At 37.8% G+C, this 22,613-nt stretch overlaps 1 protein-coding gene across 1 annotated transcript in view; it reads left to right on the top strand.

Annotated features, from left to right (window-relative positions):
• ANGPT1 (angiopoietin 1) overlaps positions 1 to 22,613 on the top strand; it is a 302,063-nt gene that overhangs the window by 161,476 nt on the left and 117,974 nt on the right. The window lies entirely within an intron of this gene.

Genomic DNA, 22,613 nt, shown 5'->3' with positions numbered 1-22,613 from the left:
ATAGATTGGTTGACAAGTTGTTATATTAACTGCTTGAGTTTAGGAAGCTTCTTATCTACACTATATAGTTTGACTTCAAAATCTAATTTAAAACTATTAGATTTCCTATGCCATTCATGGTTTAGTTTGCTTCTCTTCTTTCTTTAGTGTTTTCCAATCTGAGTTTTCTGTTACCTTTCCGTTATTGCTATTAAAGGTTCTGTGTAACACATACAGACAAAAACCTATTGAGCTAGCATCCTACAGAGTTTATGATCTACTTATATTGTCTCTTGTTGTCTAACAAATTGTGCCAAAATTTAGTAGTTTAAAACAGCAAACATTTATCATCTCACATAGCTTCTGAGAATCATGGATCTGGATCTGGGGGCAATTTAACTGAGTGTTTCTGGCTCCAGGTCCTTTGTGAGGTTACAGTTAAGCCTCTTAACTGGGCTGCAGTCTCTGAAGACCTGACTGAGATGGAGGACCCATTCTGAGCTCATTCACCTGGCTGCTGGTCAGAGGCTTCAGTTTCTCACTGTGTGGACCTCTCTGTGGGGCTGCTTATGACAGGACTTACCCCAGAGTGAATAGTGGTGGGAGAGCAAAGAAGCCGTAGTGTCTTCTGGAGCGACTCATCATCTCTGCTGCCCTGTTCTCTTTGTCACACAGACAACTCTAGTAGAATGCAGGAGAAGACTAAACATGAATACAAAGAACAGGAAGAGGGGATCACTGGATCATCTTATAGGCTGATTACCATGCTGATGTTGTCTTTCAATATAATAACCATCCAGAACCCTTCCTATTGCAATGTCCGTATGTAACAACATACAAATAAGCTCTGTAACTGGTCGCTTAAAATAATGATAGCAAGTTTTATTGGGGGAAAAAAGTGTTCTAAAAAGAACTTCATTGAATTTGTAGAAAATATGTACAATGATCATTTAAAAAAATATGTTTGATTCTGCTAGTTTCTTTATTGTACAGAAAGAGTTTTTGTGCTCCTTAAGTCAGAAGCCTGTCTAGTCTGCCCTGAATATCAACTTTAGGCTTTTTGGTGGTATATGAAGTGTGATTTTGAGTGAGAGAAAAGATTGACTTTTAAACCCTGATTTTTCCATTTCCTGGCTTCACAGTCAGAGCCAAGTTTCAAATGCTTCATCTATAAAATAGATGTATATAGCACTCATCTCTAATGGTTGTTTTGAGGTCTAAAGGCTATGATGTGAATGAACTATTCAGCACATTTCCTCACGCATAGTGAGGGCATAATAAATAGTAGCCATGAACATCAGCTTCCAGTCCAGTGTATTTTTGAACATCATGACCATTAATAGGTTGTGAAACTAAAATAATTGGTTCAGTAAAATTTTTTTGGAAAAATGAAATAAAATTGAACAGTACAGAAAATATAAAAATCTCAGAGGATCAGAGACCTGAGTTATAATCCTTAGCTGTGTCACTGAAGTAAACATTGTTCCATTAAACTTGTTTCTTATTTGTGTCTACATGCAAGCTTGTGTGTGTCTGTATGTTTGTGTGTGTGTGTGTGTGTGTGTGTGTGTGTGTGATATTTGTTCCTTATCCTGATTAAAACTATACCTTTTACTGTGGGTCCTTGGAAGAAGAACTATGACAAACCTTCAGAGAAGGTTTGAAATGGAAAAATCAGGGTTTAAGGTTTGTCATAGACAAACAAAGCAGAGAAATCACTTTGCTGACAAAGATCCGTACGGTCAAAACAGTGGTTTTTCCAGTAGTCATGAATGGATGTGAGGGTTGAGACCATAAGGAAGGCTGCACACCAAAGAATTGATGCTTTTGAATTGTGGTGCTAGAGAAGACTCTTGAGACAGAAAGAAGTTCAAACCAGTCAATCCTAAAGGAAATCAACCCTGAATATTCATTGGAAGGACTGATGCTGCAGCTGAGGCTCCCATACTCTGGCCATCTGTTAAGAAATGCAAACTCATTGGGAAAGACCCTGATGCTGGGAAAGAACAAGGGCAGGAGGAGAAGAGGGCAGCAGAGGATGAGGTGGTTGGATGGTGTCACTGACTTAAAGGACATGAATTTCAGCAAACTCCAGAAGATAGTGAAGGACAGGGAAGCCTGGCGTGCTGCAGTCTATGGTGTTGCAAAGAGTCGGACATAACTTTGTGACTGAACGACAACACTCAAAAAATGAGAAAGCCACTACTTTAGCCTTACTTTGTTACAATTGTGTTTTCTTTTAAGAATCAGATCAGATCAGATCAGATCAGTCGCTCAGTCATGTCCGACTCTTTGCGACCCCATGAATTGCAGCACACCAGGCCTCCCTGTCCATCACCAACTCCCGGAGTTCACTGAGACTCACGTCCATCGAGTCAGTGATGCCATCCAGCCACCTCATCCTCTGTCGTCCCCTTCTCCTCCTGCCCTAAATCCCTCCCAGCATCAGAGTTTTTTCCAATGAGTCAACTCTTTGCATGAGGTGGCCAAAGTACTGGAGTTTCAGCTTTAGCATCATTCCTTCCAAAGAAATCCCAGGGCCAATCTCCTTCAGAATGGACTGGTTGGATCTCCTTGCAGTCCAAGGGACTCTCAAGAGTCTTCTCCAACACCACAGTTCAAAAGCATCAATTCTTCGGTGCTCAGCCTTCTTCACAGTCCAACTCTCACATCCATACATGACCACAGGAAAAACCATAGCCTTGACTAGACGGACCTTTGTTGGCAAAGTAATGTCGCTGCTTTTGAATATGCTATCTAGGTTGGTCATAACTTTCCATCCAAGGAGTAAGCGTCTTTTAATTTCATGGCTGCAGTCACCATCTGCAGTGATTTTGGAGCCCAGAAAAATAAAGTCTGACACTGTTTTTCCACTGTTTCCCCATCTATTTCCCATAAACTGGTGGGACCGGATGCCATGATCTTTGTTTTCTGAATGTTGAGCTTTAAGCCAACTTTTTCACTCTCCTCTTTCACTTTCATCAAGAGGCTTTTGAGTTCCTCTTCAGTTTCTGCCATAAGGGTGGTGTCATCTGCATATCTGAGGTTATTGATATTTCTCCCGGCAATCTTGATTCCAGTTTGTGTTTCTTCCAGTCCAGCGTTTCTCATGATGTAGTCTGCATATAAGTTAAATAAACAGGGTGACAATATACAGCCTTGACGAACTCCTTTTCCTATTTGGAACCAGTCTGTTGTTCCATGTCCAGTTCTAACTGTTGCTTCCTGACCTGTATACAGATTTCTCAAGAGGCAGATCAGGTGGTCTGGTATTCCCATGTTTTTCAGAATTTTCCACAGTTTATTGTGATCCACACAGTCAAAGGCTTTGGCATAGTCAATAAAGCAGAAATAGATGTTTTTCTGGAACTCTCTTGCTTTTTCTATAATCCAGCGGATGTTGGCAATTTGATCTCTGGTTCCTCTGCCTTTTCTAAAACCAGCTTGAACATCAGGAAGTTCATGGTTCACATATTGCTGAAGCCTGGCTTGGAGAATTTTGAGCATTACTTTACTAGCGTGTGAGATGAGTGCAATTGTGCGGTAGTTTGAGCATTCTTTGGCATTTCCTTTCTTTGGGATTGGAATGAAAACTGACCTTTTCCAGTCCTGTGGCCGCTGCTGTTTTCCAAATTTGCTGGCATCTTGAGTGCAGCACTTTCACAGCATCATCTTTCAGGATTTGGAATAGCTCAACTGGAATTCCATCACTTCCACTAGCTTTGTTCGTAGTGATGCTTTCTAAGGCCCACTTGACTTCACATTCCAGGATGTCTGGCTCTAGGTCAGTGATCACACCATCATGATTATCTGGGTCGTGAAGATCTTTTTTGTACAGTTCTTCTGTGTAATCAACCTTATTCTGTTCTAGTGAGTTTATCCCTCTGAATATTTTGGAAATTGGACTATTTAATACCTCTTTGCTGGAGAGCCTCTTCTTTAGAATTGCATCTAAAAATGAAGTTCCAGTACACACAGAGCCATGATCTTCCTGTATTATACCATTAGATGTGCCCCAGACCAGTGTGTGACTCATTTCTTTGTACCCAATAGCATGGTCATTGTAGATGCATTAATGGTAGGTGTCACAGCAGGAAGCTCAGAAATCTCAAAAGACTTACTTGTTTGGAATCTTTTGTGTAGCAAGTTTCCACAGCGACTTTTTTAGTCATATGGTTAAATAAAGACGTGCTAAGTCCCCAAGGTTTATGAAATTGTAAACGTCAATCTGTCTCAAAGGAAGCATGCTTTTCATGGGAGAAACTACACTTGAGGCCTTACATTCTCAAGTTCGCCAAATGTCTAGTAGTGAACCATGCAAGTAAATGCTGTTTATATTGTTTTAATATATTTTCTTTGTCTTAAATTTTTATTGATAGTTATCATTGGTGGTTTGTAATGCTTCATCTTCAATTTATCAATCAATTTATCTGAAAACAAAACAAAACCTAAACACTTGCAATACTGTTGCTTTCAGATCCCTGTCATCATAAGTAAAGTGATGAACACTTTTATAAGGTGAATAATTTTATACTTTATCTGCTTTTAAGTCAGATGTTCAGCTGGTTGAACTAGCTATAATGTTTAAAATTTTAAAGAGAAGACTTTTTTAAAGAGAAAGACTTTTCTTTCTCTTTTGTAACCTTCCCCTAATTCCACCCTCTCCTCCTGGCCCCAGTATTTTTATGAAAGACATCTGGGAACTTTATTCACTGCAGTCTTACACTTTATTCCTTGCTGGCCTAGCAATTCAGAGTCTAATCATCATCAAAATCATAATTGTAGATATTTTTGGGTTAAAATTGCTCATGGAGAAAGTGTCCTCTGAAGGTTTGAAACAACTAGCACATGTTGTACAAGAGGTTTCTTTACACCCTGTGGCCATAATGTCTGGAAGAATTACTGAATATATGTAATAAATGGCTTTCTGACATTACATTAAAATACAATAAAACATTATTATCTGTTCCCAGACATTTTGGCCACCCTACAGCACATGGATTTCTGAGACAGTGTAAATAGGAAAGATACAGTTCTCTAAGAATGAAGATTTGCAAAACCCTTTAGCATTAGGCAAGCAGTAGTATCAGAGATTGACAACATGCTGTAATGAATCTTTTATCTTTGTATGCCTGTGGTTTACAAAATATTTTTACTTTAGCTTTATAAAACTGTTTTGATGTACATCTAGTGTACAGATGAGGAAATCAAGGCTCAGAATAGTGAAGCAGCTTCTTCATAGTCACAATGCTCAGTGATAGGAAGCTATGTCTCTAAGAACAAATTCCTCATCAATTTTTCCTTTTTAACTCTACCATACCATCACTTAGTCAGGTTTCCCTGGTGGCTCAGATGGTAAAGACTCTGCCTGCAATGCAGAAGATCCAGGTTCGATCCCTGGGTCGGGAAGATTACCTGGACTAGGGAATGGCTACCCATTCCAGTATTCTTGTTTGGGAAATCCTATGGACAGAGAAGCCTGCAGGCTATAGTTCATGTGGTCGCAAAGAGTTGGACACAACTGAACAACTAACATTTTCATTTTCACTTTTCACCATCTCTTACGTCCATATCTGCTGAGAAAGTTTAAACCCATTCCTTTCCATTAGAAACTTATTATTTTATTTTTCAATGTAGGTATTTTCATAATATTCCCTTTTTAATCCTTGAACAATACTATATTGTAGGTGCATTATTATTCCCGTTTTCTAGATGCAGAAGCTGAGGCACAGAGAGGGAAGGCAATTTGCTTAACCTTACACAGTTAATCAATTGCTAGTATAAAGCTATCAGAATCCAAAACTTGCTCTTTTATCTTATACACTGCTTCTTCTCACATACTGCAGCTGCTGCTAAGTCACTTCAGTCGTGTCCGACTCTGTGCGACCTCATAGATGGCAGCCCATCAGGCTCCCCTGTCCCTGGGATTCTCCAGGCAAGAACACTGGAGCGGGTTGCCATTTCCTTCTCCAGTGCATGAAAGTGAAAAGTGAAAGTGAAGTCACTCATCGTGTCCGACTCTTAGCGACCCCATGGACTGCAGCCTACCAGGCTCCTCCGTCCATGGGATTTTCCAGGCAAGAGTACTGGAGTGGGGTGCCATTGCCTTCTCCGTCTCACATACTGGTGGCTATAATCTGAATTCAGTAAGGGAAGTAAGGTAATGGCTAGTTTGAACCATTAATTATCTTCTCATTGAGATATATATATTTACACTGGAGAATTTTCACTTCCAATAGATTTTCAGACTGCTTCTCCTAACTTGACTCTCAACCAAAGTATAAGTATCTGTCATTTGTATAGCATCTTAGAGCTGACCATGTGTTTTCACATACTTATTTCATTGATCATGACAACAAACTTATGAGATACTTAGGACAGGTATAATTAACAGGATGATTTTCCTGATGAGAAATATTTATCTCAGAGGAGAAAAAGACTATACAGTTCGTATGGCTGATAAGTGAAAAAAAAAAATCACCCAGATCTCCTGATGATACATCCTGGGAACTCTCTGTGAAAACAAAAGTGAAGTTGCTCAGTTGTCTCCGATTCTTTGCGACCCTACCAGGCTTCTCCGTCCATGGGATTTTCCAGACAAGAGTACCAGACTGGGTTGCCATTTCCTTCTCCAGGAGATCTTCCCAACCCAGGGATCAAACCCAGGTCGCCCGCATTGTAGGCAGACGTTTTGCCCTCTGAGCCACGAGGGAAGCCCGTAACACTATGCTAAAGATTACCCAGCACCCTGTAAGGTTCCACCTGCTTATGTAGGTTTACCAAGAGCTTTCTTCCTCTTTGGAAGAAGTCAGATAGGCCATAATGAATCTTAACTGTTGATAGGAGAAACCCTTAAATCTGGGCTAATAGACATCATGTGTAGATGTGTATTAGTACAGACTTTGGACTCTGGATTTAGAAAAGGCACAGCAAGAATTCTGGTTCTGCTGTGAGCTCTAATTCACTGTTTCTTTGGTGGAAGTTAGCCTATTTTTTTATTCTCCATTTCTACAGATGAAAATGTTGTAAGAAAACAAATGTATGATATCCTGCTATGATGATGATTTTCTGGCAAACTCCTTAAATTTTTAATGTAACATATCTCATGCTGTGGCATGAAAATGCTTGGCTTTAAGAAGTCAAGAATGTAAAAGACCTCTGACATCCTAGGATATGTAATTTTGGAGTTTCATGGTTTCCTGGAAATAATGATGCTGATATAATTTTAATATAAAAAGCCATGATAAAACTGTGAATGCTGACAGAAATCAGTCCTGGGTGGGAATTCACATCAGAACAGAAGAGAGGCTGATTAAACATGTGCATTTTGCAAATTATATTTGTGCTCAGTCACATTGTGCTAACTGAGAAAACTACCAAACTATTTCTTCTGTATGAGTATGTGGAATAAAACTGTAATGGATTTCATAAACTTGGGGTATATATTTCACAATCCTGTATAGGCAATTTATATTCTAATCATTACCACATTAAATAATGTCTGCTTATATACTGTCTTTCTCACTAGACAAGGACTAGTCAAGAACTATATATTTTGCATCTTATATTCATGATACAAGACTTCTTAACATACAAAACATATAAAAGTGCCTCAAGAGATGTTTACCTAACTGGGTTTTTCTCACATAATAAAGTATATACATACATATATATATATTTATATTATGTAAACATAAATAATTACACACCCACATCTGTGCATGTCCTTTATGTCTTTGTTGGTATATAATCTATTATCTATAATCTTACACCTACTTGATAAGATGTGACATTTTTAAAAGGAAACAATTAGTCCACTACTGTATCATATATATATATATTCTGATTCATTATTTTACAGATATATATATCTGCAAGATACAGTAAGTGTATTTAGTTGTAAATATACCTTTAGTTTTAACAACTGAAAATTTTTGAGCAAAGATTTAATTCAGAAATTTTAATTTATATATAGTTCAACCAGTTTTAATAACTTCAAAAGCAACCTAAAAAGAGGCTTGTTTGAAGAGTTTTGTTGAAAATTTCTTGGTAAGCTTATTTTAAATCACAATATTACAGTATATAATAAGCTTCCAATGATTATATGAACATTAGATTAAGCATTTCACTTGGCATTTGTGTTGCTCTGAAGAGGTAATGGAATAATGAACCGGAGAATGCCATGATACTAATCCGTATGCTATAGGAAGTTGATATCTCTTTTGGTTGAGTAAATGAAAGAAAATACTAATACTTTTCAGTAAGGATAATTAATGAGGCAATAAAAAGCATATCGTCATGGAGCTGAGGAAAGAGTCACCTTGTCATATAAAATTACTACTTCATGTTCAGTTTAGAAAGGCTTCAGAGTTTAGGTGGGTTTAGGGAGGCCTACTGCATGTCGGCCCAATCATTCTTTCAGTATTCCTCAGCATGATAGTGGTGAAGGGGATTTTTCATTTTATTTAAAAATGGAGAACAGTGAATGAAGAGTTGTTGCTGTGTTTTACCATTGGAAGGTGATGATTGTTAAGTGCTCTTATTTTCCCCATTCCCGCACACTAGTGGCAACTCTAATGGCTTTAGGATCAGGACAGCTTCCCTTAGTAACTTAAAGTAAAAGAGAGATAGGTTAATTGGAGATTATGAGTTCTGGATAAAGGTCTTGAAACTATACTTAAAGAATAAAGTGAAGTGAAGTTGCTCAGTCATGTCTGACTCTTTGCGACCCCACGGATTGTAGCCTACCATGCTCCTCCATCCATGGGATTTTCCAGGCAAGAGTACTGGAGTGGGTTGTCATTTCCTTCTCCAGGAGATCTTCCCAACCCAGGGACTGAATCCGGGTCTCCATTGTAGGCAGACACTTTACCATCTGAGCCACCAGAGAAGTCACATACTTAAAGAATAAAGTGCTAGCCAAAGTGCTAGCTTCAGCTGGATGAATTTGGGCAGCAAATGGCATGTTTGTAATCCTTGCACTAACCACGAACCAGAAGCCAACTGAAGTGGAAAGAAAACGGACAGGTATCAAGACAGACTACCACTTCTAGCATTTGGGCTCTTTGACCCTGATCACATCCCTTAATTTCTCAGTTTTACCATTTTACCAATATAAGATGGTAACAATACCTATTCAAAATGACTGCTGTGAGGAATAATTAAAGCTCATTGACACACAGTGAAGTGAAAGTCATTCAGTCGTATCTGACTCTTTGCGGCCCCATGGACTATACAGTCCATGGAATTCTCCAGGCCAGAATACTGGAGTGGGTGGCCTTTCCCTTCTGCAGGGGATCTTCCCAACCCAGGAATCGCACCCAAGTCTCCCGCATAGCAGATGGATTCTTTGCCAGCTGAGCCACCAGGGAAGCCCTATTGACATAGGAAGGGCTCAATAAAGGACAGCTGCTATTCTAAGCTTTCCACAAAACCCTTCCCCTTCAAAGAAACTACCTGTGACTGTTTCTGCTCTTTTGTTTTCTTCTGTTTATTTGTTTTCTTTAGTTCTTTTGAAGCCATGGAATTGGGGATGGGTGGATAAAGAACAGCCCTAAAGGAAAAAGATAAAAGAAAAAAAGCAATGGAACCAGTGGCATATCTGTGGATACAGGTTTGATCTAACTCAGCCTCCCCTAAGTTGCCACATGTTTATAAGTTTCCCGCTGAATGAATGCATTCTAATATCTTTAGTGTTCTTCTCTCGTTCTTTACGTCTTTTTCTGAATATAAAATAAAATTGTTACTTTCTTAAAGAAAGTAGAAAATATCAAAGCATTTTAAGAAGAAAATAAAATTCACCTGTATTCCCATCAGCCAGAGACATACATTGTTCACAATTCAGTGTTTCTTTTCTTTTTCCAATGCATACAAATGTGTACCTGAATACACTTACCATAATTGAGAACATACTACATATAGCATTTGTATACTACTTGTTATGTTAAATAGAAGGGTCTTTTTAAGCCTTGGAGAGCTGGTACTTTTTCATCACTTTATACCTTAAAATCTAGACTACACAGTCCATTCAGTGAAAAACTCCCTAGGAAGTTGGAAGAACTGTCATTATAATTTATGTCATGGTTATTTTAATATCTTAATGTAGTAATTTATGCTTGAGTAGGACTATAGAGTGAATTTTAATTTTGGTAACTTGTTTCCTTTTTCCTCTTTTTCTCAATACTGTAATTGCTCTCTCTGGGAAATAACTATTTGCCAAAGATAAAAATTATTGGTATGGATCCTTGAGATACAGTCTATAAATGTGAGAAGATTCATCATGCAGCTTTCTTTCTTCTCCTTAAAGAAGAAATCCTAGGGGCTTTGTGAGATGCTAAGAAACACTTTGTTCTTGTGACAGAGCTAGAACTCAGGGTAATGGATCTGATTAGAGTTTGAACTCCTTTCTTCTGGGTAAGATAAGCCTTGAGATATAAGACTGTTTTATTAGCAGTTGAAATTACTAAATCTGACTCAGTCTTACGATGCATAATAAAAAGTACACTGCTAATATGGCTAAGTCTCAAAAACATAATGTTGATTAAAAAGTCTACTAATATGGCTAAGTCTCAAAAACATAATGTTGATTAAAAAGTAAGAGTTTAAGAAGCCATACAATAAGGGACTTCCCTGATGCCTCAGATGGTAAAGCTTCTGCCTACAATGCTGGAGACCCGGGTTCAATCCCTGGGTCAGGAAGATCTCCTGGAGAAGGAAATGGCAACCCACTCCAGTATTCTTGCCTGAAAAATCCCATGGATAGAGAAGCCTGGTAGGCTGCAGCCTGGGATCACAAAGAGTCAGACACGACTTCACTTTCACAATAAGGTAATATTTTTGTAAGTCTAGAAATTATACTTGAAAAATCCCATGGATAGAGAAGCCTGGTAGGCTGCAGCCTGGGATCACAAAGAGTCAGACACGACTTCACTTTCACAATAAGGTAATATTTTTGTAAGTCTAGAAATTATACTCACTTTCACAATAAGGTAATATTTTTGTAAGTCTAGAAATTTGTAAGTCTAGAAATGTTAAAGTATAACATTATTTTGGTATATATCTATGTAATATAAATGCACATCAACTTCAGGATAATGGTTAATTTTGGTGCGAGTTTGGAGGGGGTGTTTTTAGATAACATTTTATTTCATAATAAAAAAAAACAAATTCAAAGCAAATATGTCAAAATATGACATCTGCTAAGTTTTAATGGTATCTTTATTGTGTTTATTAATAATGTGTCATGATTTTAAAAATATTTTTAAGTTTGTTTCCAAGATTTAGTCTTTCTAGTGAGTTAGAGCAGCCTTGTTTCAGCTAATGAAAAGTAGTTTGGGGTGGTCATTGCTTGTTGGGGATGGAATGAAATCAAAAGGAACACTTTGAGGTGATCTGCAGCTTGCAAAACTAGATGAGTGAGTCTTTAAAACAAACTTTCACAGAATTCTTCTGGCAATGCATGCAGTAATGGGAGCAGCTTTTTTAAACAGTTACTCATGCTCAGTGTCATTCTCTCTTGTGGTATGAGGTTAATTCTAAGAGAGACTAGTTCATTGTAATGGTAATTTGGGCTCTCTTCCAAAAACACTTGAGATGTAACAAGCATCACTAGGGTACCAGAACGGTCTTTGTGAAAGAAGAAACAATGTCCAGTGTCTGCTGTTCTTTGATCAAAGTGATGAAAAATGGGGATTTTATTTCATTTATAAGATGTCAGCAATCATTATCCCTTTCTTATGCTTTGAATGACTATTTCCAGCCTACTAATCTTTCTAGTACATGGACCAAAAGTAATTTAAATAAAAACTACTCAACAAATATTATTCATGAAAAATTAGGTAGACCTCACATGGAATGCTTTGGAATGTGTATTATACAATGACTTTGACAGTTTTATGCCTGTGCAAGCTTATTGTACATTCCATTGAGGAATTCCATATATAGGAGAAATACACACGTACATACATACATACACACATGCTCTTACCATTAATTTTGCCACAATTAAGCAGATAAAAGTTAATTTTAAAAAGCAATTATAAACTTGAGAGATTTATAGAAAATAAGAAAAGCAGATAGAGCAACTGTATTTTGAAAAAAGAAACAGCACATATGGGAAAGTAATAGCCTAAAACATCAGAATGTTGAACAGAGGGATTTTATTGTGAGGGGTTTTATTGGAATAAGGTTAGATTTTATGTGCTAATACCTTGCAATTTTGTATGAAACATCAGAGTAAAATTATGGTATTTTTCTACCTACTAGATGAAATTAAAAGATGCTTACTCCTTGGAAGGAAAGTTATGACCAACCTAGACAGCATATTAAAAAGCAGAGACATTATTTTGTCCAAAAGGTCCATCTAGTCAAGGCTATGGTTTTTCCGGTGGTCATGTATGGATGTGAGAGTTGGACTATAAAGAAAAGTGAGTGCCGAAGAATTGATGCTTTTGAATTGTGGTGTTGAAGAAGACTCTTGAGAGTCCCTTGGACTGCAAGGAGATCCAACTAGTCCATTCTAAAGGAGATCAGTCCTGGGTGTTCGTTGGTAGGATGTTAAAGCTGAAACTCCAATACTTTGGCCACCTGATGCAAAGAGCTGACTCATTGGAAAAGACCCTGATGCTGGGAAAGATTGAAGGCAGGAGGAAAAGGGGGTGACAGAGGATAAGATGGTTGGCTGGCATCACTGACTCAATGGACATGGGTTTGGGTGGACTCTGGGAGTTGGTGATGGACAGGGAGGCCTGGTGTGCTGCAATTCATGGGGTTGCAAAGAGTTGGACACGACTGAGTGACTGAACTGAACTGAACTGAAACGGTATTTCTTAAAATCTATAAATTCTTTAATCATTAAGGCTTTTCCATTTTTGTTACTGTGTATCTTTTATCATCTGCTAAGGATTTGGATTGCATGATCTCTCTTGCCATGTTTTCATTTAACGCAGAAGGTTTCCTTTAAAAAATGAACATCATAAGCTACTTGTTTGCATCACAGCCATTTGTCATAGGAGGAAAAATGTAGTTTGCAGAAGATGTTTCTTAGAATTATTCCATGGAGAGTCTCTTTTACCCTATCAGCTCCCCACAACCTACCATCTGTTGGGGTGGTCTCTAGTCCAGATGTCAAAGCTTTCTTTTTGTAAGTGAACCAGATGCGTTGATGTAGCTTGTTGAAAATGTTAGTCACTCAGTCATGCCCAACTCTTTGCATCCCATGGAGCTCTGCCCACCAGGCTCCTCTGTGCATGTGATTTTCCTAGGCAAGGATACTGGAGTGGTTTGCTATTTCCATCCCAGGGGATCTTCCTGATCCAGGGATTGAACCTGGGTCTGCAGCACTGCAGGTAGATTCTTTACCAACTGAGCTTGCAGGAGGGTAAATTTCATTCCAGATAAGAAACTAAAAAGCATTAACTTAAAGGAAGTTGTTTGCAGTTTTCTGTTTGAAACAATATGTTCTTTAGTTAAAAACTATACTTTTACTGATATAAAACCATGTATACAAAGTTGCTTTGTGGTTCTTCTCTTTTTTCTGTCATCTAAGCGTATATTTGAATTTGGGAGAAAGGTTTCTCGATTGTTGGGCAGAATGCTGAAGTTGTCCTTGACAGTTTAACAGGCATTATCTATACTGATTAGATCTGACATGAAACATACCTCATCCAAAGGAAAGTGATCCATTAGTTATTTTAAATGGATTTTTAATGAAACAAACTACAGTGAAATGAATGGAACCAGAGTATGAATGTAAACCTGACAACATGTAGGTTGAGAGTATAAGAATAAATGTGTGTGAGAGCATATATGTGCAAGCAAATACACACACATACACATATACATAAGATGCACTTTTATGTTTTATTATAAAGAGTGAATTTTATGCTTAGTATGTTTGGAAATTTAGTTAAGGGCAAAGATGTTATCTCCCTGAGCCTTCCAATGAATCTCATATTAAAAATCTGATAGCATGTCCTTGCCTTGTGTGTGTGGCCTTGGTGGCATGTCCATGCTTCTGACTGATTTATCTCTTGATTTCCTGAACAGCACATTCCAAGAGATGGTCAGGAAAGTCACCTTACCCAAACAAGCAGTTTTCATACTGTCACAGTCCTCCTGGCTTCCTTCTTTATCCTCCCATCCTCCAGGTTTTCCTAGTCATATTTTTGTGAATTAAGGCAAACATAAGAAATGTGTGCCCTCCCTGCCATATTCATATGGGATTGCCTCTGGGAGGATGTTCTTGATTCCCTTTTAGAAAAGGCATTCCTTCCTTCATCCTACCCCAGAAGGCAGGCAGGACATTTGTACCTTCATGCCAGCACTTGTAACACACTTGCATTATAAACAGCCTTGGTCATGAGAGTCAGGGTTTACTGGTTCTTTTGCTTTCATTGTATAGCCCAGTGATTAACACATGGTTCATTTTCAATGTGTTTACTGTATTTAACCTAATTTAAATAATTATCCATAATAGATGATTGAGAAAAGTAGAGAAGATAACAAGAAAATAAAGTAAGATTATATGATTCAGTGAGTGAGAATATTGTCTTCAGACCTTTTTACTTCTGCATCATTTACATTGGTCCCATTGATATACAAAAAGACATTACTAAGAATTGGTACTGTGATATTTCATACTGTCAGGAAGAAGTAACTAAACCAAGTTCACGATTGGAAGCTGTTAGTATTTTCATTTGAAGTTCATTCATTCATTCATTCATTTATCTATATATTATTGAGGACTCACTTTGTGCCAGGTAGTAAGGGATACCAAGCTCAACAAGATAGTGCTTCCATCAAGGAACTAATGGTGTCCTGGGGTGTGGGCAATGCTGTTTTGGAAAAAGGAATCTCAGGATACTCTCTAAGTACCCATGAGAGGAGATTCATGAAAAGTTTCCTTGAGGAGAAAATATTTGAACCAATATTGAAAATCAGGACTTCACCCAGGAAAAGGGAGAAAGAGATAGAAAAGAAACATTCTAGTTACTGCAAACTATATGCCAAGGCATGGAAGCAAAATAAAATAATGTTTAGAAAAAGACAAATAATTTGGTATATCTGGAGCATAAGGTACATGTAGGGCGAGGGAAGCCAAGTCCAGATCATAAGTATTCTTCAGTGCTGATTAAGGAGTTGTGACTTTATGTGCAGATGGTGGAAGCTATGAAAGAGTTTAAGAAGTGGCCTGGCAAAGCCAATTTTGTGTTTTAGATTAGTCTATCCCTTTTAGTCCCTTGGACTACAAAGAGATCCAACCAGTCCGTTCTGAAGGAGATCAGTCCTGGGATTTCTTTGGAAGGAATGATGCTAAAGCTGAAACTCCAGTACTTTGGCCACCTCATGCGAAGAGTTGACTCATTGGAAAAGACTCTGATGCTGGGAGGGATTGGGGGCAGGAGGAGAAGGGGATGACAGAGGATGAGATGGCTGGATGGCATCACTGACTCGATGGATGTGAGTCTGAGTGAACTCCAGGAGTTGGTGATAGACAGGGAGGCCTGGCGTGCTGTGATTCATGGGGTCGCAAAGAGTCGGACACGACTGAGCAAACTGAACTGAGCGAACTGAACTGAACTGATCCCTTTTATTAAGCCTGGATGATGGATTGAAGGAAGCAAGCCTGTAGTCAGAAAATCAGTTATGGGGCCATTAACAAATCTGGAAGAAAAATGGCAAGAATCTGACCTAAGTCAGTACTAATGAGGATAAAGAGATATAGTAGGGAGAAAGGGAATGAGGGAGAGGAATGGACCTAAGCACCCCTCAGGAATCAGAAGCAAAGCAATCTAATGCTGAATGAATGTAGAAAATGAAGATAAGGAATAGTAAAAGATAACTTCCATGGCTTGAATGAATGGGAAGGTAGTGGTGATGTCATTCAGTGACATAAGAAACATAGGAAGATAGCCTGGCTGTATTGGGAGGAAAACAGGGAATATATTTCAGACAGAATGGTGCCTGGAGATTAAGGGAATAAGAGATTCTGCCTCTTTATCTCAAAACAGAGATTTGAATCAGGGCTTTTCTGTTGTGTTCCTGTATCATTGTTTCAAAACTGCCATTAAGGATGTATATTATATATTTTATAGACATAGGTATATAATCTATATTTTGACTTTCCTGTAATAAATAAAAATTAAAATATTGCAAACTCTTGTACTTTGTAAAGGATGTTTTTAATCAAGTAATTGGAGAGCTTCACACAATATTAAAAATAATCTAAACCAGCCCTTCCTTTCTAGATGAATCTCTGAAACCCAGTTTGCTTAAGTGACTTGTCCAAGGTCACAGAGTAAATCAACAATAGTACCTTGAATTAAAACCCAGATAACCCAACTCCTAGTTGAGTGTATTTTTCACATTTCATCTCCCTTTAAAAAATGTAAAGAGAAAAGTTAAGCAGCTGTTTATAAACATTTTTAAAGTTTCATGACTGACTTTTTCTACATATGAAAAGGTGGGATGCAAAAGAGATGTTCCAGGCTAGTGAAATGAGTTTTGGTACAGGAAACATCTCATTTGTTTATGTGAAGAGAGAATGATTTTCCTGGGTACTGACTCAATTATGTGAAATGACAACTTTCAGAATCTATAAAATTGTGGTCTTGAAAGAGTCATAACTAAGAAAAATAATTTAAAAATGTATTCTTATGGGATTTTTCTGGGGTACCCTTGAAGCTTAGCTTCTCCATATGTCTCAACAGGGGTCTTGCCATTACTCTGTTGGAGGGATGTAACAAACGTCCCCTCAACATTATTAATTACAGTAGCTGAGAGATTCTTCTTACAAAAAAAAATATTTACAAGAAGAAATACAGTCAGAAGTAAACTCCATCAGAATATTCACCTAATCTATTGAAATGACCAATCTATAAGCATCATTTCTGGGAAGGTTCAACTCTTTGTACTGGTAATATCTGGCACCAGGCTTAGTGCATAGGATGCATTCAACACATATTGCTAGGACTAACGTGAACTGGTGCAGGATTAATAAGCCTGAACTAATAAAGGGTTGGATCTCAGTGTTTTTCCATTTGAAGGGTGATGCATAGGGAGAATAAAAGGCAGGGAGATGCTGAGACTCCTGGGCTAAGGAGCAGCTAGTGGGTATTAGTGCTGGAAAGTGAGAGTAGAATCCAAAAAGCAAAGTTAAACCCCCCCAAACTGATAAGCATGAATTAGTATTGTGACAGGGTAGCCTCAAATTAGGAGCCATCAGAAGTAAAGCAAGTAGGAAGAAGCAAGAGGCTGGAAAAGAAATGTGGGATGAGCCAACAGCACCAGCAGCCATTGCTGTTGGCTCAGCCTGCTGATACAGTTGAGTTTCCCACACACCAAGTGGCCACAGCCCGACATCTGACATCAATTAGTTGTTTCACCTTGCTCTCTATAACTTCTCTGAACCTCAGTCACCACATCTATAAAACGAGATTCTTGGAGCTCATAATATTTAATGTCTCTTCCAGCTCACTTATTCTAATGGTTTTCTTTCTTCTGTGAATACTATTTTTTCAGATACCAAAATAAGAAATGAGATTCATGTCACGCATATCACTACAGAAACTATTTCAAATGTCAGTTTGATGGATCTATTGTCTATAAAGACAATAATGCTTCTCCATTTCATAAAAGAAGCAGTATACTGGAAATTCTAATAATAGAAATTCTTGAAAATAATATATTTGGTCTCAGCCATCTTTTTTTTATAAAACCATAAACCAAGATTTGGGTGCATGTTCAGTATTGCCACTGATTTATGAAACAACAATATTAGATAAAAGCATCAACATTTAAGGCATTTTTTTGCATTGATTTACCTTTTTATTACTTTCCCATATTTACCCTTTTACTTTATTTCATGGTTGTTTTGCCATAACTGAGTAATACCATATGCACCAACATTCAATGAGAGTCCATTTAATCTACAACATATTTTAAGTGTACAATGCCTTTGTCAATTTTTATAGGGCTTAAAATGTTATTTTCCTAAGAATTACATGGGGAAATTCTATTCTTTGTGCTTTAAGATATGCTCTTGTTTAAGAGGTTCCTTGAAGTGATCTCTTGAAGTGAAATGATAGAGAATGCATTTCATATGCAAGACATGTCATAATCTCACACAGATTGTCATTCTTATGAACATGAAGTGGCAAGAGTTTTGAGGGCCCAGTAAAAAATCTCTCCCCAAACTCTCTTTTGTAGTAGAAAATTATAGCATTAATTCTCTGCTAGTCCCTGGGCAAAAGACTTGGGCATGCAATTTATGAATGAACAACAAATGTCTGATAATCTTCACTTCTTAAAAATTGTTTTTCTCTACTTAAGAATGCTACTTGTCAAACACTGGACTCTATATTTGCTTTCCCACCACCTATAACATTTCCCAGGATATTACAGGCATCAACCACTGTGAAAATGATTAAATAAAAAAATGAAAAATTATCTATCCTTGAACACTTGCACCTCGTTCATTCTGTAGCCTTCATTTTTGTATTCCCTGCATGAATATTGTGTGTTACCAGAATTTGTCTGTGACATTCATGAGAGTGTGCTTGTGCTTGATGGGTGATCATTCTTTAGAAGGAGCACATCCTGAGGGGGCCCATCTAGCTTCTTTCAAAGCAACATCTCGGCTCTACCCCAACTTGCTGTGTGATTATAGACAATTTGCCTAACTTCCAGAGTCTGTTTCCTTATAAGTGAAATGAGAAAAATAATAGAATGGCTGGATTGTTATAAGTAGTCGATGAGCTATGTATTTGTAAAACCTTATACATACCTAGCTTTAGTAGAGGCTTAGTGTGTTGTCATTGTTGTTATTACTTTTTGTTATATTAAACAGTAGTTTGTAAGAAATAAAATCAGTGGAAGAAAACATTATTGTAAACTGTATACTAAGACAAAAAAGGTAGGTGCTGATGAGAGTATTTTTAATGACCCATTGTATTAAAAGTGCTGGCAAAGTAAACTTGCCAACTACCTGGCCTGAGATCTGTCACTTTATCTCAAATTACCTTGCCCTCTAATATAGTAAATTGGAATGAAGTAGTCACTCTCTAATGGTGCTTGTTTTTATCAAAGAAAAAAGTAAGTGAATTCTCAATGAACTGGCTAAAAATGTAATCAGTCAATCAGTCAACCAGCCAACCAGTCCACAGGAGAACAGTTCCCACAACTCTGATGTTAGTGAAACAGCAGAAGGTAGATTTGAGTCCTTTCTTTCCTTTCTAACAAGACACCTAAGCCCTCTGAGCCTCAGATTTTTAAATCATAAAATGGAGTCAATACTTTGCTTTTAAGGTTGGTGTAAGAATCAGGTCAGACAGAGTATGAAAGTTCTTTGTAAACACAAAATCACTTTACAAATGTAACATTAATTCCTTGCTTAAAAATCATCACTGATTGTTTATTGTGTCATTTTGAATCGCATCCTATATCCTCTTATTAGCTTTTTGGCCTATACTTTATAAAAGCTCTGGAGTCAGACACTGAGAGTGGCACTGTAGTCAAATAATTTTATGAGTCAGATTGGGAGTCTCCTACTTTATAACCTATTAGCTCTTGTGGCCGCCAAATTCTACGCTTAAGATTCACATCTTAGATGTTTATAAAACATGGAACCTTGAAGTAGCCATCATATTCTGTAAACATATTTTGAAACCAGTACAGAATATATGAAGACAATCAAATTTGTTGCATATATTTTCAGAACCTGGCTAATGTAGCACTTGAAGATGGATTTCACAAATACACATCTACCGAGGAATATTTAGAGATAAGATGAAAGTTGTCCTCCTTATTAATTACACATTGTATATTTGACTTCTGCCTCTCTCCTCAGCGTTTAAATCAACTACATCTGGTTTTTGCTACTTAAGTGTGCCATTACCTTTTACATTAAAAAACAATTAGAGAGAGAAGCCCCATTTGATTAAAAAATAATTAGCTAGCATTAGATTCATGTTACTCATCATGGCAGCCCGAAGAAGAATTTTAGGATAGGTTGGAGACCTGCTTTATTTCTACAACAGGATCAGCAATAGAATTGGGGTGCTCTTTGTGATGAATACTGGTATAAGGCAGATACTTGATTTGCTGGTGTTGATTTTTACAGTTAAAGGCACAATAATGCAGAATAGACGAATGGATAGTATCTAACATTGATAAACCACAAAGCAGCTAAGCCTTGATGTAGTCACTCTATGTCAGAGGGAGTCCTCCTCTATGGAGACTGGGACACATGATTATTACTACACCCAGAATAAGTCAGACTCTGGGAACTGACTCCCACTATCCAACCACATAAGAAGTTGATGTAATTGTATCAGCAGATCTATACTAGAACTCACTGGTTAGTGAATATTCACTCAGGAAAGAAATCTACATAAGGAAAACAAGTTGTTAGTTGAAATTTCTTGGTAAGCATGGAATCTGGCATAAAATAATTTTGATGGTCTAAATCACTTTTACTCAAGAAAATTGCCATTTTGTGAACAAGGTAAGAGGCTAACTGTTCTTTAGTCCCTAGGTCGAGTCTATCTCTTTGCAACCCCATGGACCGTAGGCTGCCAGGCCCCTCTGTCCGTGGGATTTCCCAGGCAATTATACTGGACTGCACTGCCATTTCCTCCTCCAGGGGATCTTCCTGACCAAGGGATGGAACCCAGTTCTCCTGTGTCTCCTGCATTGCAGGAGGATTCTTGGAGCCACCTGGGAAACTCATAGAGTAATTAAGTAGCGCTTAAGATGACTAGATTAAAGGTTAAAAACATGGATTTTAGCACTGGGGGTTGAATTCTTATTTGTTCTTGAGCAAGCTGTGGATTTTCTAAGCCTTAGTAGTCTCACCTATAAAATGGCTATAACAATACCTACCATATATAATTGTTATAGGGTTAAGTGCTATCATAAAAGGAAAAGCACTTAGCTCAGTGCCTGCAGCATAGTAGACAATGGCTAAATGTCAGCTATAAATGCCAGATATCATCTCCATGATGGAGATTTATCTGCTGTTTTTGAGAATATGCACATTTATATACTGCCCCAGATTTCTGGATAAGCATGAAGCATACTGCTAATACATGCTTGAGGCTTCCTTTGCTAAGCATTCATTGTTAGAAACTTAAATCAATGTGATTGAAGCAAAAGAAAAAAAAAAAAGTGGGCTGCTCCCTGGGTCAGGAAGATCCCCTGGAGAAGGAAATGGCAACCCACTCCAGTACTTTTGCCTGGAAAATCCCATGGATGGAGTAGCCTGGTGGGCTACAGTCCATGAGGTCGCAAAGAGTCGGACACGACTGAGCAACTTCACTCAAGGAACATCACACAGTTTACAACTGCATGTCCAAGGATGAATCTGGCTAAAAACATGACAGGATTGAGGTACTCTGAAAGTACCCTTCTGTTTGTATTACCTGGCTATCTGTCTACCTACCTACCTGTCTTTCTGACTTAGCCTCATTCTTAGGCTGGCACTGGTTTTGTGATGGCAAAATGGGACATCAAGTGTCAAGCATATATGTTACCAACTTACCACGGAGGAAAAAGAAGTTCTTTTGTAAACGTTGGACAGAATTGCATAACTGAGACTTAATGGCTTTGCTTATGGTATCTTTTCATTCTTGAACAATTCATTCTCTCCAAGCAAGAGCAGAACATTGTGGTTTGTCAGGCTCAAACATGTACCTATCCCTGAAGCTAGGGTAGGACAATTCTACTCAAAGAATTTGCTGTAAAGGAGGAAAGACACTATTCCAAAAGAAAGTTACGGGATGTTATTAGAAAAAAAAAAGGAACATATGAGCAGAATCCAAAACAATAGATGTCTGATACTCCAATCTACCCTCTGTTCTCTACGCTTCTATTGTTGTTTAAATATGTTAGTTCAATTGGAATAAAGCCAAGATTGAATTTAGCCTAGAGACATAAATATTGTTAAGATAATTTCTAGATATGTATCCTAATCTATTTTGTAATTGTTTTATATATAAAAAAAATTTGTTTCCCCCTACTTCTAATTTGGTAATAAAGGATGAAGGGGAGTTACCTTATATTGACCACAAACAAGGTCAGAACTTATTAGTAATAACATGAGTTTAATTCTTACCTTTCATTTTCTTTAGCTTGGAGCAGACTCACATTTGAGGAATAGAAATAAGAGATGTTGTTAGAAAGTGAACTGCCAAAGTTTACAGAGAAGAATTTAGTTTTAGGCTATATTTATTACATGACAGTAGTGTTATTATAGATTATAAAATAGGGGATGTATTTTGGTTCACCAAATCAGTAAAAATCACGTAGCTGTTAATGATTTGGAACCCAGCTTGTGAAGCACGACTTGGCAGAACTCTCCAGTGGTTAACAGTGTTGGTATGAGAGTTAAGGACTTCAGTACTCAATTCCAAGTCTGACTGTTTTGTGGTGTGTGGCCTTGGACCTGACTTCTCTCGGATGCAGTTTTCCCCATATGTGTAATTGGGTAATAAAATGTAGTCACCACACAGTGCTGGGGGAGAATTTAGTGCACTGAGAGGGAAGTGCAGGCTTCTTTCTGTATTTTTCAAGCAGTGCACGTGCTCAGCCGTATTCTCCCAGGTGCCTAATGGGCTCCCTTATATGAAGTCACTTAG

Source organism: Bos mutus, chromosome 14 (assembly GCF_027580195.1).
Source record: "Bos mutus isolate GX-2022 chromosome 14, NWIPB_WYAK_1.1, whole genome shotgun sequence".
NCBI lineage: Eukaryota > Metazoa > Chordata > Mammalia > Artiodactyla > Bovidae > Bos > Bos mutus.
Note: the sequence above shows the minus strand (reverse complement) of the source record. Positions and strands in the feature narration are given on the sequence as shown.